The sequence below is a fragment of the Lepidochelys olivacea genome (genome assembly GCF_965140295.1).
Source record: "Lepidochelys olivacea isolate rLepOli2 genome assembly, chromosome: 3".
NCBI lineage: Eukaryota > Metazoa > Chordata > Testudines > Cheloniidae > Lepidochelys > Lepidochelys olivacea.
In genome coordinates, this window is record NC_140413.1 from 11306052 (window position 1) to 11323537 (window position 17486).

The 17486-nt window shown below is 44.6% G+C and overlaps 1 long non-coding RNA gene across 1 annotated transcript; it reads right to left on the minus strand.

Annotated features, from left to right (window-relative positions):
• Positions 1-5080: 5080 nt before the first annotated feature.
• Positions 5081-10789, minus strand: LOC311517452. Its single transcript, XR_014710698.1, has 3 exons — positions 10689-10789; positions 8835-8965; positions 5081-5289 (listed from the first exon to the last, which is right to left on the minus strand). It is a non-coding gene; the product is annotated as an uncharacterized lncRNA (long non-coding RNA).
• Positions 10790-17486: the final 6697 nt, after the last annotated feature.

A 17486-nucleotide genomic window follows, 5' to 3' on the forward strand; every position in this document is an offset into this window, starting at 1 on the left:
TGTAACTTTCACTGCTTGTGTGATTCTTACTCAAATAAATTACTGTGCATTAAACATATTGCACTCAAATCTTCACTGGTACCGGTAATTATGTGCCTAGCTGTGGGCCATTAAAGATTCTTTTCAACAAGGGGTGGCAGCACCCTGGGGGATGGCCGGGGAGCTAACTCCCCCACAATGGAAATCCTGTGTAGGCTCTGCCCCCATATAAACTCACACATGTGCAGAAGGTTGGGTGCCATGGCTGGAGTTGGAGGGGTAGAGTGGCCATGGCAATGCCTGGGATCAAGCCAGGGAGTAGGTAGGAACCACCAGGACTCCATTTTCCAGCCTCGAGCTGGCTGTCTCTGCCTTTGTCTCAGTAACTCCCCTCTATCCCACCCTATACCTCCACACTCTCTGGATTTACATTGGTAAAAATGAAGATGTGAATGAATATTTCCATATCTACCTTTATGGGTAGCAATCCCTATGGTCTGGAATCCTAACTAAGTATACCATAAAGGTACACCTGAGTAACTACAAATTGGGTAAACAAATTCCCTGTTAGTATGAGTCATAATTTGGGTCAGTGACACTTCACCCTAAGTGGGGCACATGTTATTCAAAACAATCTTGTTCAGTGTCTGGGTACCAATATTAAATCCTGACAGAGCAACATTTGATACATTGGTTACTGTCCATTCAGTAGGCTATCTGGAAGACAGCATCTGCAAAAGACGACTGGATCTATGTCAACTACTGACGCATCACAGAGCAATTCAACCAATGGAACAGAGGAGCTAGCTGTACCTGTTTCCTTCCCAGCAAAGTTTACCAGAGGGTGACAATCAGCAGTAAGGGTAACCTATAACATGGATGGACAGTCCTGTGTAGTAACTGATTACATAAAACTTGTGTGTAAATCCTCATCTGTAATGTCACTACTCCAATTTTATGTTTTACTTCTCATAGACATGGCACTGTGGGACACACGGTGATAGTACCTATCCCGGTGTTTTAAGGCACTCAGCCTACTCCTAATGATGACACAGCTGGTAACTGTGCTTACTGGGAGTGTGTTGCTATCTGTGGCACCAAAGTGAGGGGCCGGACTACACCACCAGATTATAAAAGGATTGTTATGCTTAAATATAAGGTAGTGTCATATGTACACATATCTATCTATCTATCTATCTATCTATCTATCTATCTCAGAGGTGAAAGTAAGCCAGTATGCCCCGGTACAGCATACCGGTAAGAGCCGGTGTGCCATACCGGGGTGGATCGGCTTCCCCAGGTGCAATTTAAAGGGCCTGCGGCTCCCAGCAGCGGCTGGAGCTCCCGGCCCTTTAAATTGCTGCCAGAGCCCTGCTGCCAGAGCCCTTGGGTAGCGGTGGCGGGCCTGGGGCGGCAATTTAAAGGGCCCGGGGCGATAGCAGCGGCTGAGCCCTGGGCCCTTTAAATTGTCCCCAGAGCCCCGCCGCCGCTTCCCCAGGGCTCCGGCAGGCTCCGGGGATGATTTAAAGGGCCTGGGGCGGTAGTGGCAGCCAGAGCCTTGTCCCCGGAGCCCTGGGGAAGCAGTGGTGGGGCTCCAGGGATGATTTAAAGGGGCCAGGGCTCCAGCCGCCGCTAACGCCCAGGGCCCTTTAAACCACTGCCAGAGCCCCCAGCTGCTGCTGTTACCCTGGGGAGGAGGAAGGAGGCACTTGCTGGTACAGGGTAGGCTGGGGCTGGCTTTGACCTCCCCCAGCCCTGCCCCTTTCACCCAAGGCCCCACCCCTTACGGGGGCCAGAGCCGGCCCCAGCCCAGCCCCGTACCGGTAAGTCCCTAGACTATTTTCACCCCTGATATATACACACCATATCCATATTATTAGTATATAGTAATTATTTGGGAGTGCCTCTAAGGCTCAATCATAAAACTTCATTCCTCAATTAAAGTTCTGGGCCTAACATTTCCAGGTCCACCGTAAGGGCCTAATATTAATTGGAAAATAAAATCTGTCCATCAGTCATATGAGGGAATATGCAGACTATGCAACAGATGGAGCAGGAATGTATGGATGGTAAAGTAAGGTGACTACATAACAGTGTTTAGCCCACTGTGTCATCTTCAGTCCATGCACTATGCTTGTCTGGGAAGATGGGTAAACATCCTCCCCATAAAAAGACAAAAAGTGGGGAAATGTAGTAGGAAGAGAGCCTCAGACATATCAGAGGCCTGGTGTGAGGCCTGAGGCCTGAACTAAAGTAGTGGTCAAGCCTTGCTAATATAAAGCAAAGTTAGCAAGAGACAGGCCGTGAGCAGAAGTCAGGCTCTGCCTGCATGCAAGCTCACAGAACCTGGCAAGAACAGGGCTGGTATTACAAAACCACACACATTTCGAAGAAGTGCTAGCCACAGGACATGCACGCAAACACATTCCAGAAGGGTGGTACCAGAACACCTCGATACCAACACGTTCCAGAAAGATAACAGAAACATGCTGACCTCTCTTAAAGAAAGGTCAGGATCACAGTATGATGGATAGAAAAGTTTTGGTCAAACCAAAATGGGTGAGGTAATGGATGGTAGCTAGCCACGTCAGATGGTGACAACTAACCACCTCAGAGGGGCAATATGTAACTTGTTTGTATTGGTATATAAAATGAAGTCTCAGAGGGAGTGTCTTTGGCTGGCCTAGGTGACAGCGGAAAGTCCCGCCACTAACAGCTGTATACATTGTCATGGGCATATATGTCTGAGTATACCCGTAGAGTCTGCTGGTGCTATTACTGAGCTTCATCATCAATAATCCTGACCTAGTGCCTTCACACCTTAACGGATCTTGTGGTCATTGGGAAGTTCAATCAAGGTCTGCTGTGCCAGTTGTCTGCGCAGAGCTGGGATGGCACACAGAGAAAACACAAGCAGCCAAACATTTGACAACAGTACTCGTTGAAAATCTACCTCTTTGCGATTCAATAAAGTTGTATTATTTTTAATCTAGACCAATTCAGTGTTATGTTTAAACTCAACTGTTTGGGAATGTTTACAACGTACAAGCTCAATGAACTAGCCAGGAGAACAGCACTGCAGTTGCTAGCATGGAGCTCCCAGCTTCACATCCCTTTCCCTCAAGCTGCCTCTGTGGTGTTTTAGTGGCTGTGAAAGTCTCTCGCCCCTCCCTACTGCTTCACTAGGACCTCTTCCTGCTTCAACATTAATTTGAGCATGCTTGGAATCCTGTATAGTTTATGGTACATCCAGCAGGTAACAAGAGGAACATGTATAGGAAGGGCTGCAGATTTGCAATGTGGCCAAGTTATGTTTACTATATGAACCTTCATGTTTAAACCATTAAAAAGAAATTCTGAGCAATGTTAATTTTGAAGTCCCCAAGTTAATTTTGCAATTGCCCTGGAATTCCAAAAAGAGAAATGCAAAGGCTCAGAGTATGTACTAAGCAGCCTCATGGTGTGAAAATAACAGAATTCCCAAAAGCAGACAGGTACTTCTAGAATTGCATTGAAGAGTGAGTGCTTCTGATGATATACATGTGTCATTCACTGGTCACTGTGTATTATACATCCCCCTCTGTGGAGGCTGTGAGTCTGTTACAGCCTATAGGTAGAAGCTGGCTCTTTTGTTCATGTTGTAGACACTTGTACTTTAAGCTTTGAAGGGCTCTGGTTCAAACCACAGAATATTGGCCAAGAAGGCACAGTGGTCATCACACATGTATGCTTGACAACACCTCCATCCTTCAGAAACATGGGAGCAATTTTATGCTTAACACAGCGCTTCAGGAATTCTGTAACACATCTCCAAGAATGCTGCACTTTACCTGCTATCACTGCAGTTTTCACACATGCATCATTGTGTTAATTTCCAATTTTTCACACTGAGTCAGGATGGACCCTGGTGTGAGGACTAGTCCACACACTGACTGGCTTTTTGATTGAATTGATTTGAAAATACATTTTTACCCTGGGAGCAGATGACCTTCTCATCATCAGACTTGGTCAGTGCCTCAGTTTCCCCTGTTGAGTGAGTGATTTAGTCTAGGCTGAAAGAAAACCTCACGCACTTGGGGCAAACAATATAATAAAAAAGAAAAACAATAACACTTTCTGGGCTAGAGGTGCTTCCTCAGGGGCTGATTGGATATTTTTTTCCATTCAGTTTTTCATGTGCAACAGTTTTCATAGATTCCAAGGCCAGAAAGGATCATCATGATCACGTAGTCTGACCTCCCATTTGACATGGGCCATAGAACTTCCCCAAAATAATTCATAAAGCATATATTTTAGGAAAACATACAATCTTGATTTAAAAATTGTCAGTGATGGAGAATCCAGCCCAACTCTTGGTACATTTTTCCAAGGGTTAATTACCCTCACTGTTAAAAAATTACACCTTATTTCCAATCTGAATTTGTCAAGCTTAAACTTCCAGCTATTGGATTGCATTACGCCTTTCTTTGCTAGCTTGAAGAGCTCATTGTTAAAGATTTGTTCCCCATGTAATTAATTATAGATAGTAATCAGGTACCCCTTAGTCTTAAGGCCTCATCCCTTCTAAAGCAGCCTGCCTGATCTCCTTTGTTCTCCTCAATATGGACTTGTTTTGGGGAATCTCTCAGAGCTCTTGGGGTCCCACATGCACATTTAAATATTTGGAGGATTTCTGCAATCATTTCCATTCCTGCAAGAGAACCTGTTGCACATAGCCATGTCTGGAAGCTCTGGCATAAGAGAAGAGGACCGGCAGTGGTACAGTTTCAGAGAGCAGAGCGGAAAAGAAGAAGGATCGAAGTGTTGTGGGGTACAAAGTTGAGTTGTAAATTCTGACTGGACCCAACTCGTCTGAAAATAACATAAACCAAATGGATTTGAAAAAGCTGTAAGGAACAGGAAAGAATTTATTCCCAGGCACTCACTGAAACATGTTAATATATATGTTCCCTGGTCTAGGAAAACCCCAGGGTGTATTTAATATATGATAAAGGCCTTGGTTTTTATATATTTATAATTTTTAAAAGGAAATTGAAAGGGATTTTTATGGAAAAGAAATAGCAAAACAGCCTCTGTGCGTCAATCAATACACTCACGCATGTTTGCAGTACACCACCACAACCAGTTACTTTTATTAAAAGGAGAAAAACAAGCTATTATGGGTGATACAAGGGCTCCCCCATGGATTTTTTTCCAGCTCACAAGATTCTTTACAGCCCAGATGAAAAGGATCCAAGGATTTTAGAAGCAAGGAGTCATCTGCCAGATTCCCAGAGGTCCTGCATTGACAATCTCTGATGCCATCGCTCACTTTTCATAAAGCAAAAAGAAAAGAAGCACTCAGATTCTGTGTTTATACCCATTCAAACAAGGATATTGTTATATTTACTTTCAAATCAAAGGCAGAGCAGGAATTTCCCCCTCACTGAATTGTGAGTGCAGATATCCCTGGTTAACTCCATAGCAGGGGATTCAACTGTTCAGCGGCGGGCAGGAGGCACTGGGATGGGAGGGGAAAGAGCAGGGGCAGGAAGAGGCCGAGCAAGGACGGGGCACGCTCAGGGAAGGAGGGGGGAATGGGGCAGGAAGAGGCCAGGCAAGGGCAGAGAGGGGTTCAAGTGTCCCCCATGAAATCAGAAAGTTGGCGCCTCTGGACCCAGGTGACCACCCGGGGTGCTGGACTTGGGGGGCACCAGGCTCAGCATGCTGGGGTTTTTTTTGTTAGAGACAAAAGGGAAAATAGAATGTCTGAAATAAAATGTTTTACAGTCCTAGATTGTAAATCATAGAATCATAGAAGATTAGGGTTGGAAGAAACCTCAGGAGGTCATCTAGTCCAACTCCCTGCTCAAAGCAGGACCAATCCCCAACTAAATCATCCCCAACTTAGACCTCCCCCAATGCAACTTGAGACCATTGCTCCTTGTTCTGTCATCTGCCACCACTGAGAACAGTCGAGCTCCATCCTCGTTGGAACCCCCCTTCAGGTAATTGAAGGCTGCTATCAAACCCCCCCTCACTCTTCTCTTCTGCAAAATAAATAAGCCCATTTCCCTCAGCTGCTCCTCATAAGTCATGTGCCCCAGTCCTCAAATCATTTTTGTTGCCCTTTGCTGGACTCTTCCCAATTTGTCCACATTCTTTCAGTAGAGGGGGCCCAAAACTGGACACAATACTCTAGATGTGGCCTCACCAGTGCGGAATAGAGGGGAATAATCACTTCCCTCGATCAACTGGCCATGCTCCTACTAATGCAGCCCAATATGCCGATAGCCTTCTTAGCAACAAGGGCACACTGCTGAATCATATCCAGCTTCTCGTCCACTAGCATCCCCAGGTCCTTTTCTGCAGAGCTGCCGCTTAGTGAGTCAGTTCCCAACCTGTTGCGATGCATGAGATTCTTCTATCCTCCGTGCAGGACTCTGCACTTGTCCTTGTTGAACCTCATCGGATTTCTTTTGGCCCAATCCTCTAATTTGTCTCGGTCACTCTGGACCCTATCCCTACCTTCCAGTGTATCTACCTCTCACCAAGGCTTAGTGTCAGCTGTGAATTGCTGAGGGTGCAATCCAATATTAACGAAAAGAAAAGGAGGACTTGTGGCACCTTAGAGACTAACAAGTACTCCTTTTCTTTTTGCGAATACAGACTAACACAGCTGCTACTCTGAAACCTGTCATAATCCAATATTAGGTATTCAAAATTTTCACAAATGAGGAGGTGGGGGGCATCAAAGATGCTCCTTGCCTGGGGCACCATTTGGTCTAGGGCCAGCCCTGCACCCAAGTTAACTTTACAGTGGAAATCTTCATGTTTAAACTGTAACTTAAACAGCTGTTAAATGTACTAATGTAGTACACTTTAGTTTTCCAAGATTTCTATATTCCAAGGCCAGAAGGGGACTGTTAGGATATAGATATTCAGGCCTGTCTGCAAAGGCCTGTACTTTAAGAATTTAGGTGTATTCTTATCGCTTGGCTAGTTCTAGAGGTATAAAAGAAAGAAATCACTGTCTGCCGGTGTAAGGGCCTTCTCTTACTGTGACAGTTTGAGGCCCTGTTCTTAGGCTAAGGCCTTTGGCTAAGCAGCAGAGGCAGCCATAAACTGGGAAGCGACCGGTCACATCCTCACATTCCAAACTAGTCACATTGAAATAAGGTGCTATTGGGCTGTTAGGAATACAATCCTGTCCTGATAGTTCCTATCACCTCCAGAGAAAGGGAAGTGCCTAGAAAATGTAAAAGGAAACTTAGTTTGATAGCATCCTGTCTGGCAAGAACTCACTTATCAATAGCTGGGATGTGAAATCCTCGCTTCTGTGTTGTCTTGTCATTGTAGTTCCCACTTTGCTATTGTTTGTCTGTATAATCTCTGTCTGGTTCTGTGATTGTTCCTGTCTGCTGTATAATTAATTTTGCTGGGTGTAAACTAATTAAGGTGGTGGGATATAATTGGTTACATAATCATGTTACAATATGTTAGGATTGGTTAGTTAAGTTTCAGGAAAATGATTGGTTAAGGTATAGCTAAGCAGAACTCAAGTTTTACTATATAATCTGTAGTCAATGAGGAAGTGACTGGGTGGGGGTGGGGGTGGGCATGGGCATGGGCATGTGGGTGAGGGAAATGGGAGCAGGGAATGGGGGTAAGAAAATTGGAATCATGTTTTGCTAAAGGGGGAAATGGGAACAGAGAATGGGAGTAAGGAAGTTGGAATCATGTTTGGCTAAGGGGGGAAATGAGAACAGGGACACAGGTGTAAGGCTCTGTGGTGTCAGAGCTGGGAAGAGGGACACTAAGGAAGGAAACTGGAATCATGCTTGCTGGAAGTTCACCCCAATAAACATCGAATTGTTTGCACCTTTGGACTTCGGGTATTGTTGCTCTCTGTTCATGCGAGAAGGACCAGGGAAGTAAGTGGGTGAAGGAATAAGCCCCCTAACAGGGACCACTGTGATCATGTAGTCTGACCTCCTGTATAATGCAGGCCACAGAACTTCCCCAAAATAATTTCTAGAGGATTTTTTATTTTTAGTAAATCATCCAGTCTTGATTTAAAAATTGTCACTGACAGAGAATGGAACAGAATCGTTGGTAAATTTTTCAAATGGTAAATTATCATCACTGTTAATAATTTTAGCTGTATTTCCAGTCTGAATTTTCTAGCTTCACCAAGTATAAAAGCCTCAATCAGAAGCCAACGCGTGGCTAGTTATATTACTTGGTGTGTGATAGGTTCAAACATTTTATAGTAGGCTATGGCAAACCCTTGCTGCAGAATGATGCAGGCTCTTTCCTGGAGACTACTTTTATTCATCCCTGTTGTTTTCTCTCTTCTAAAATGAAACAATAATGTAGGCATATGGGGTGAGTCTATCTGCAGTCCCTGTCCATATTATGATGATCTGGTGACATACAGGGGCCATAAAAGTGGTATGAGGAGGGTTATCCCAAAGTTGGAGCAACACATGGCTGACGTAACTGGCCCTATGCATCCCACCTTGCAAACACTGTCTTGGGTGTGGGGGGGAGGTGCTGGATATGGTGCAAAGGGGTTATCAGGTCTCAGGAGATCAATATCTATAGCAGTGAGCACTATGAGGTTACTACAGGCTGTGGATGGGCCATGGGCAGCAGAGTAAGATATCTGGAAGTAAGAGAAGTCAACAAGGGTCAATCCAGCTCCCAAAGTGTCCAGAATTAGGGCAACCAGAGGAGCCTCCTTTGTCCCCTGCCTCTGGGCTGTGCCTTGTGTGCAAAGCCTCCAAGAGTATTAAACAGCTCACATATATAAAGGAGAGAAACAAATAGTTCTATTCACCCACGAATGATTCCCTAGTAGAATCTGAACTTACCCTCCGTCTACAGCAAGGAAAAAACCTAGCGCAGCGTCCAATACGCCTAGACCTGCGAGGACATCGGAAAAAGTGGCATCTACCCTTACGAATGAAACATGCCGCAGTGCCAATGATACCACGGTCAGAATCTGCACAAAAATAATAAAAAAAGGAATCTTGATTTTCATTCACACAGCAGGATAAAAGAATTGTGATTGCTGTGATGAGCATTTTTCATTCAATGAATTTCTCATTTACTGAGACCTTGATACATCAGCCCAATTATCCTCCTGGACATCATTTTGCTAGATTTGTAACAGTACTTAAATGGCTGTAGTTCTCTGCACATTCAGTGGCTGCCCCTAAGAAGAGAACAGAGTGAATTCATGAACCAGATGCACTGGCTTCTTGGCTGCATACTGCAGAGCATTAAAATGGAGCATGGGTGTCCTTCTCAGTAAATTCTGTGGTGCAGGGAGTGTGTCTCTGCTGATCATTAGCATAGAGCCTTGCACAATGGGATACCAGTCCATGACTGGGGCTCCTCGGCGGTAACTCAATCATTAAATAAATAAATAATGCAGAAGCAATATCATTTCTGCAGAACCTGCTTCAACTCAACATAACAGCATCTCCAGCATTGAAGCCAAGCACAAAAAATATGACACGTTATGTCTGGGGGTCAATGTAGCTAAAACATTGAGACAATGACCTGCCCCACTAAAGGTCAGGGTTTGAATCCCAGATTGTGTACTCTACCACTGGGGTGTGAGACATCAATTAATAATAAGGGATATGAAACTTCTGAATAATTAACACTCGTGAGCAGAAGAAGTTAGAACCTAATTCATGGTCTCCTGGTTCCCAACCTGGTTCCTCATCCCCTAAAACAAGGGGTATTTTCATCTGGTTTGGTAAGAGGAAGAGGACACATCTTGAATGTGTCCCACACAGATGTTCAGTTCTGCTTGGCCTCAGGGCTACCTTGATGGGGAGAGGGAATGAAAGGGGAAGTTTGTGAAAGGCACCCAAAATGGTGGATGCGTGGCTGGGCTAATTTTGATTGAGAGCATTGCAACCAATATACCCTTAAGATAGTGTCCACATGCATCCTTCTTTACTTTTGGACACCAGAATGAGACCCAGTGTTCCATCAGTGATCACCCCTGTGCTTAATACGGAGGTAAAATACCCTCTCTACTCCTACTTAAGATTCCCCTGTTTATGCAACCAAAGTTCGCATTTGCCCTGTTAGCCACAGCATCGAACTGGGAGCTCATGTTCAACTCATTATCCAGCATTTTCCCCCAAATCCTTTTCTGAGTCATGGCTTCCAGGGATAGAGGCCCCCATCCTGCAAGTAAAGCTTACACTCTTTGTTCTTTGATGTGGACATTTATATTAAGCCTCATTAAAATGCATATGGTTTGCTTACACCCCGTTTACCAAGCGATCCACATCACTCTGTATCAGTGCTCTGTCTTCTTCAATATTTACCACTCCCCCAATTTCTATGTCATCTGAAAACTTTAGCCGAGAGTTTATGTTTTCTTCTAGGTCATTGATACAAATGATATATACTGGAGGACCAAGAACCAAGCCCGAAGGAACCCCACTAGATAGAATGTGGGGATATTTTTCCAGGGCACAGTACCAGCACATCTGAATGGATTTTCATGGACCCAGCAAAGGCACCTTTTTGACCGCAGCACTATTTCACAGCCAAATTTCACGTGTCTCCTGTAAGCCAGGCAAGCCCTGCATCTCTTTCGAAAACAATTTGGAAAAAAAATGACACAAAGTTTTAGGTAAACTTAGTACATGCTCACAAATATCCTTCTCTAGTCTCCCGACATTTCATTAAAACCTTACCTTGTGCACTACTTTGAGCCACCAAGAAGAAGAGGGCAAAAAGAAGGTAAAGTATCTTCATGGCTGTAGTTTGGCCGGGAGCTGAATGTCACTTGGGAGAAGAGACTCTCAGACAGACAGGAGAGGGACACTCTGTCCATTTATAGGGTGCTGGGGATTGTGACATGCTGATCTGTTGCAACCATTTTTGATACAAGGGACATTTACAAGGTGTGTGCTGCAATCTGTTAATTATGAAGATATTTATCTGTACAGCACCATAAAATTTCCTGGAGGATTTCAGGGAAATACAATTGACAGGTCCCTGCCTTCAGGAAGTTACAATATGAATATTTACACCTTGGAAATACCTACTGCCTGGTCTAAAGCCCTTTGAAGTCAGTGGAAAGCCTCCCACTGATGTCTGATGAGGGTCCTAGTGTATAACACAATTCCAGAACACAGCTCTGGCAAGCAACTGGGTAGGTTATCGTAGCTGTTTTGTACAATTTCCATCAATATTTTATATGTAATTTTGGAATGTTCCTAATTTAATGCATCAAATTCCATTTAAAAGAGGGTTACAATCCTCTTTTAAGTGAAAAATAAAGTGGATCACATTGAAAATACTGTGTGCCAGGAATGTGTAGTTATGGGTTTTTCCCCTGTAAATCTAAACTGAAGAATTTTAAAGTTAGTGATGTGTGAAAACCATGAGTTTTCCTTTTTGATCCCCCATAACAAGTATCAGCCTTAATGATAACAGTCTAAAGTACAGACATAAAGTGTCGATGTATCCAACCTGTGGAAGCCAAGGGTATTCACTGGTGCTAGCACCTCTCAGGATTTGTCTGATTTTTCAGGGAAGAGAGAACAAAAAGCGATAGGGGTTAAACTGCAGTCAAAATATTTAGGATCATTGCTAAGGGTTCTATAGAGCAGTTTGACACCTCAGTGTTCTCTGGGGGATTCATTCTAACCAGGGCCCAGAACTGATAAAGTATGAACCTCCATGAAGCTTCATAACCCCCTTCAAAATCTCCCTCCCTGTCATCACCTTTTTCTTTCCACCATTTCCACCCAGCAGGAAGCACCAGAAACAAAAAGCTGGGGGGGGGGCAACCTATAAGGCACTGAGGAGTTGGAAGAGACCTGAATCTTTTGTCTCCTAGTCATTGGCCTCTATTTCAGTTCTCTCTCTGTAGATGGAGAGTGCTGGCCTTCTCACCTACCACTTTCTCCACAGACACAGGACAGGGACCGTAGATGTTTCCCTGCCCAGAGGGGTCACAAGGAGCAGACGCGTCAGCTTGTCTGGCCACCTCACTCCCCTTCTTTCCCTGTTATGTCCATGCCATACACACAGAGAAGTTAGAAAGAGACAAAAATACTCTTACTGGAAAGTTGCAAAGTGACACTTCTTTATTTCTTATAATTCAGAAAAATAACACACAAAAATCCCAAAACAGAGAGAGAGAGAGAGAGAGAGAGAGAGAGAGGGAGAACGAGCAGGCTGCTCTCTAAAACAGAGAGGCACAATTCACCTCACTTATTCTAGGCTGTCTGGTTGGTGACTGACTTTGCTAAGCCTAGCATGCATGCTTCCCTGCAAAGTCCCCTAGACTGCAACCAGGATCAGGACAAAACCTTGAGCATTTAAAGTTTTAGTTTACAATTTTAATACAGTTTTCAATACACCACACTTTCCCCGCAGGTGGAGATGCTCCAGATGGGTCTGCTCCAGCTGCTGACTGGGACCGAAGCATCTGTCATTAATTGGCACTGGCTGCCACACTGATGAACACACCTGGCTTTGGGAGAGGCTGCAAGATGTGGGTGTCAGAGGTAGGGACGGAAAAAATTGGTCTAGATAAAATAACATTCACTCCCTGCACAAAAAAGAAAAAGACCTCCTCCTCTTCCCCGTTCACCTCCAATAAACTCCACCTTGGCCTCTTTTCACAGCCAACTGGAAACCAGAGCAAAACTTTGTGGAAGTTGGAGGAAGATTCACTTTCTCAGTGGTGCCCAAAATCTCCATCCCTCAGGAGGATTTGTGGGGATCAATATTCTCTTTGTGTCCCATCAAATGTCCTCTCCTGTAGGTGCCTGACAATGGAACCTCCCTCTGAATAGCTCCACCCTTTCCCCTTACTGGTGCTCTGTTCCAGAGGGGAGGCCCATCCGTTTCTGACCTCATCCCCTCAGCATCTTGAGAAGATGACCCATCACCCTATTGACTTTCCAGAGGGTAGTCGGTAGCCCACTCCTCCTCTCCCATCATTTTAGGGGTCTGCCACCCCCCTCACAGATTGAAGCTACCAATATCTTCTGAGGAAGAGATGCCCTCCCTCATTCTTTAGTAGCAGGACTTGGTAATTCTTCTTCGTGCACCAGGTTAGGCATGTCCTAATACTCGAAAGCACTGATGATATTTAACCCAGGTTATTTCAAACTAAGTACAAAGAAGAAAATAGCATTGGGTCCATGCTCTTTTTGGCCTCTTTATAAAGCATTAAGGATCTGAAGGGTAATTGTTCTTGTTTTCCCCTCTGCTTGTTATTTAGCTTAGAAATATTTTTTTGTAAGCAGTGTCAGGATGAGCTCCACCCTGACATATGGTGGTGAGGTGTGGCAACTTGTGTAAAAGAACTTCAGGGGCCGATCTTATTTGCATAGGCACACCCACCACACCTAGAATGAGACCATAGCTGCCCAAATGGTCACTTTGGCTGCTGTGGGATCCCCAGTGTCTCTGTTATTGGGGCAGGAAGAATAAATTGTTATTACCCTGATTATGGGAACTGTGCTTGGAACTGTACGTGGCCTTTTGTTATGATGGAGGGATTCACCATCAACTAAGTAGCACTCGCTAGGCAAGGGTCATGGGTTCAAAAACGGTGTGAATGGAGAGAGGCTGGGGACAAGTAGTAATACTTGGTAGCATGGGCCCCTTGGTGAGGGCCTTACATGCTAATTGCACTTCCTCCTCTCTCCACTGTGGAATATCAGAGCTAATTTTGATTTCATTAGAAGTCTAGTTATAGGCTGCTGAGCTCACTTTGGGCTGACAGTGCACCAGCACTGGGGCTCCCCTACTACAAACTGAATTCACCTAAGAGCTGAAATCACTGAGTGTTGTGTTAAGTAGTGGGGGAGCCTGAAGATATATTGTGGAGCAGTTTGACGCGGAGCAGTGTGTGGATGGCAGGAGCTGCTTGTGGGCCATGGAGCTGAGCGAAGGAGTTCGTGGGGCGGCTGGCGGAGCGGAGTGCAGCTGAGCGAAGGAGTTCGTGGGGTGGCTGGTGGAGCGGAGTGCAGCTGAGCGAAGGAGTTTGTGGGGCGGCTGGCGGAGCGGAGCGCCGCTATGGAGCTATGGGGTGGTCAGCTTCAGATCATGTAAGGTGCCTCTTACCCCCGTCCCATTTCCACCCAGGTTGGGAGGTAAAGCTCTGCAGATAAACTTTTGAACTCTGGGGCTGCCCTGACCAGGGACAGAGACTTTTGGGGCATTGGACTTTTGGGACTTTGGGTGATTTGGGTTTGCTGGACTCAAGAACCAAAGGGAAAAGGGCATGCCCCAATTTGCCTGGGGTGGGTTTTTTTTTGCTCATGGGTTGTGTTATGAATCCTGTTGGTGGTGTTTCCCCAACATAATGCCACATTGTTTCTCTCTGTTATTAAAAGGCTTTTGCTACACTCAGACTATGTGCTTGCGAGAGGGGAAGTATTGCCTCTTGGAGGCGCCCAGCGGAGGTGGTATATATTGGTCCCAGGTCACTGGGTGGGGGCTCGAGCCGGTTTGCATTGTGTTATTGGAATGGAACCCCTAGATATTGAACCCGGCCCTTGTTGCTGCCAACTCTGACGGGCAGAAGGGTTACATTTTTAAAAAATCAAGTCTGGTCTTCCCTCTTTTGCTGGAGATATGTTCGGAGTCCTCGGGGATATGTCTGTGAGGTTCATTAACCATGAGCTGAAGTGGTGGAGTTCTTGAATCTTTTCTCAATAAAGGTTTTCTACTAAGTGCTTAAAAAGCGTTTGAATGAAACACTTGTTGATTGTAAAAAAAACAAAATCAACAAAGAGTTTTAAACTCTTCTTTAGTCGATGTCATGTCTAGACTTTACCAGCTCTCGCTCTCTCTCTCTCTCTCTCTCTCTCTCTCTCTCTCTCTCCTGCCTGTCTTCCACCTCCCCCTCACTCCAGTATGTCTGTATCAATCTGGTCCTATTGTATGAGAATATCTGTTTACTGAAGATCTCAGAATGTATAAGAGCCCACTGGCCCATATTACTGCACCAGGCAGCGTCACTGCCTGGTGCAATACTAAGCTGGAACACGGAGTAAATGAACACCAGCACCCACTCTGCTTGGGAGAGCCTGGGATTTGGTAGGATTGCTTCCAAAGCACCAACAACAGCAGCAGGAAATGCACGGGGCACAATGACTAGATATGGAGGCAGATTCTGCCATCATCCTTCACAGGGAGTAGTTCTTGCTCTACAAGGATCTCCAGTTTTCTTGCGCTGTTTGGACAGTTGCATGATTTTGACCTGGAGTTGCCCACCTCCATACAACACACTGGGTCAGGAGCCTGCAGGCCAGCTAAGATCTTCTGAGTTCCTGTTTCTAGGATTCTTAATAATTATAGATTTACCTGTAATCTCTGCATTGGGTTGGATTGGCAGGCCATACCCTGCTAGTTGCCAAACTAGTATTTCTAAGTCTTAGATGTGTATTAATTATTATTATTATTAGATTATTTTTGAGTTTGGAACCCCAATTATGGACCAGAAACACGTTGTGCCAAGCTCTGTACAAAAACACAACGAGACAGTCCTTGCACCAAAGAATTTACAACACAAGTATAAGGGAATGGCAGACACCATTGATTTGATGAATTTAATGTACCCTGTCTATACACAAGCACATCATATGCCATCTGAAAGCTTATTAAACCTACTGCAAGAAGAGGTATGATGTGGAGCTGTGAGGTGGTGCCATTCCCAGGATAAACAGTGACACCATCAACACATTAAAATAATCCCTTTGATTATTAAATTTGTTTCTGTTAGTTTAACGACTGTGTATTAGTTCAGGACATAAAATTGGATTTGTTTGTGATCTCAAAGCACCACAACAACAATCTAAACAAAACATCTAATAATACGTTTTGCAAGTATCATTGAAATGTAATAGCAGTGGTGACATTTCTAGTCTTATCACTGTCTCGCTCATCATTATGATCTCTGTTGAGAGTGCGTGGGTTACCACAGTCTTCATTGCCTCTGCACAGTTCTCTGCAGAGAAGATTGTTCTTACTACAGATCCAGCTGATTGTGCAGCTATTCCCACAGGTACAGGCACAAACAAGTCTTGACTTGTCCTTTTTGATACGTACACTGAGGCACAGGCAGTATAGGTCGCTGTGGGTCTCCTTTTCTTTCCTGTTCTGATCATACAGTGCAGCTACCGAATTCCTTGCTGAAGAAATTGCGGCTTGTCTCTCACTCTCTGCCTAATTTCGCACAATCTCAGAAGTGATAAGCTCCCTTTGTTTTGACAACGTTAAACCCAGATTGTTTTTTTCCAACACAAAATAGGGGTGAGACAGAGTCACATCCTGTTCCTGCGTGTGCCGCAGGAGGTATGACACAGAAGTCAGGAATCAGGGCATCACAAATTGCATACACAGGTATGAAGCAACACTCGTCAGTCGTGGTGCCTGTTTCAATACATGTTATCTACGGGTTCCATTTTGAGAGAGTAGAGAACAGCAAGGACCAAAGCGTTTGTATCAGATGACATAGTCCTTATGCCTCCTTTGACACCAAGTAACACAAAAGCCATAATGGCACATGCAGATGCATCTTTGTGTCTGCTTCCTCTTGAATACTGTAAAAGTCTTGAGCTTGTTCAATAACACTACTGGTGATGGGCTTTTCTACTTCATCATTGGAAAAGCCTTCAGCAAGAAGGACTTTTTGTTTTGGGTGGGCTCCTACTCTCTCAGTTGTATTTTGAACCATATTTTCACAGAGGAATTTTACAAGTGATTGCTTGTTGGAGGCCACATATAGAAACTTTTTCCATGAAGGCACAGGGTATGCACCAATCACTTGGTACTTCCTGCATCCAAATTTAGATCCTCTCTGGTGCTGTCTTTCTGCAGTTTTCACAGTCATTGTTGTCATATATCTCAAAAACTTTGATTAAAGAATAAGCTTTGCCAAATCCTTTTAGGATCTCCAGAGGTACTCAATCCGTAGAATGTGTGGAATCTGTGTCCAGCCATCATTTGTCTGACAGCCAGGGCATCTCTGATGGGCACTGTGGTTTCTTTGTTGCATGCTCTTGGCTCATGGATTCTTTCAGTGTGAGCTTCCATCTGATGCCTTAATTCATCTTTGTCTGTTCTTCTCATTGTCCCATCAGCATGAAAGAGGGGCATAGGTACAGGTCCTCTTGGGTGACTAACAACAGTTTCCATTGAAATGTCATCTCTGCATCTCGCTAAGGATAGGGCTCTACAGAAAACAATTTCTGGACTGAAACCTGCAGTGATTGTTCTTCCCGTGCCAGACTGAAATTTGACCATTTTGGCCATGTCAGCAAACGGTTTGAAGCCAGATTTCTTGAATGGGCTGAAGAAGCTAAGTGTCCTATCAGAATCAAGTGCACCTCTCACAAATCTCTCCCTTTGTACTTCACCAAGATCTGCTATTTTCAGTAGAGACTCTTGTTCCTTGATATTACATGCACTAGATATGTGGATAAGTACCTCTGGCTGTGGTTCAGGGTAAATGGGTTAGTCAC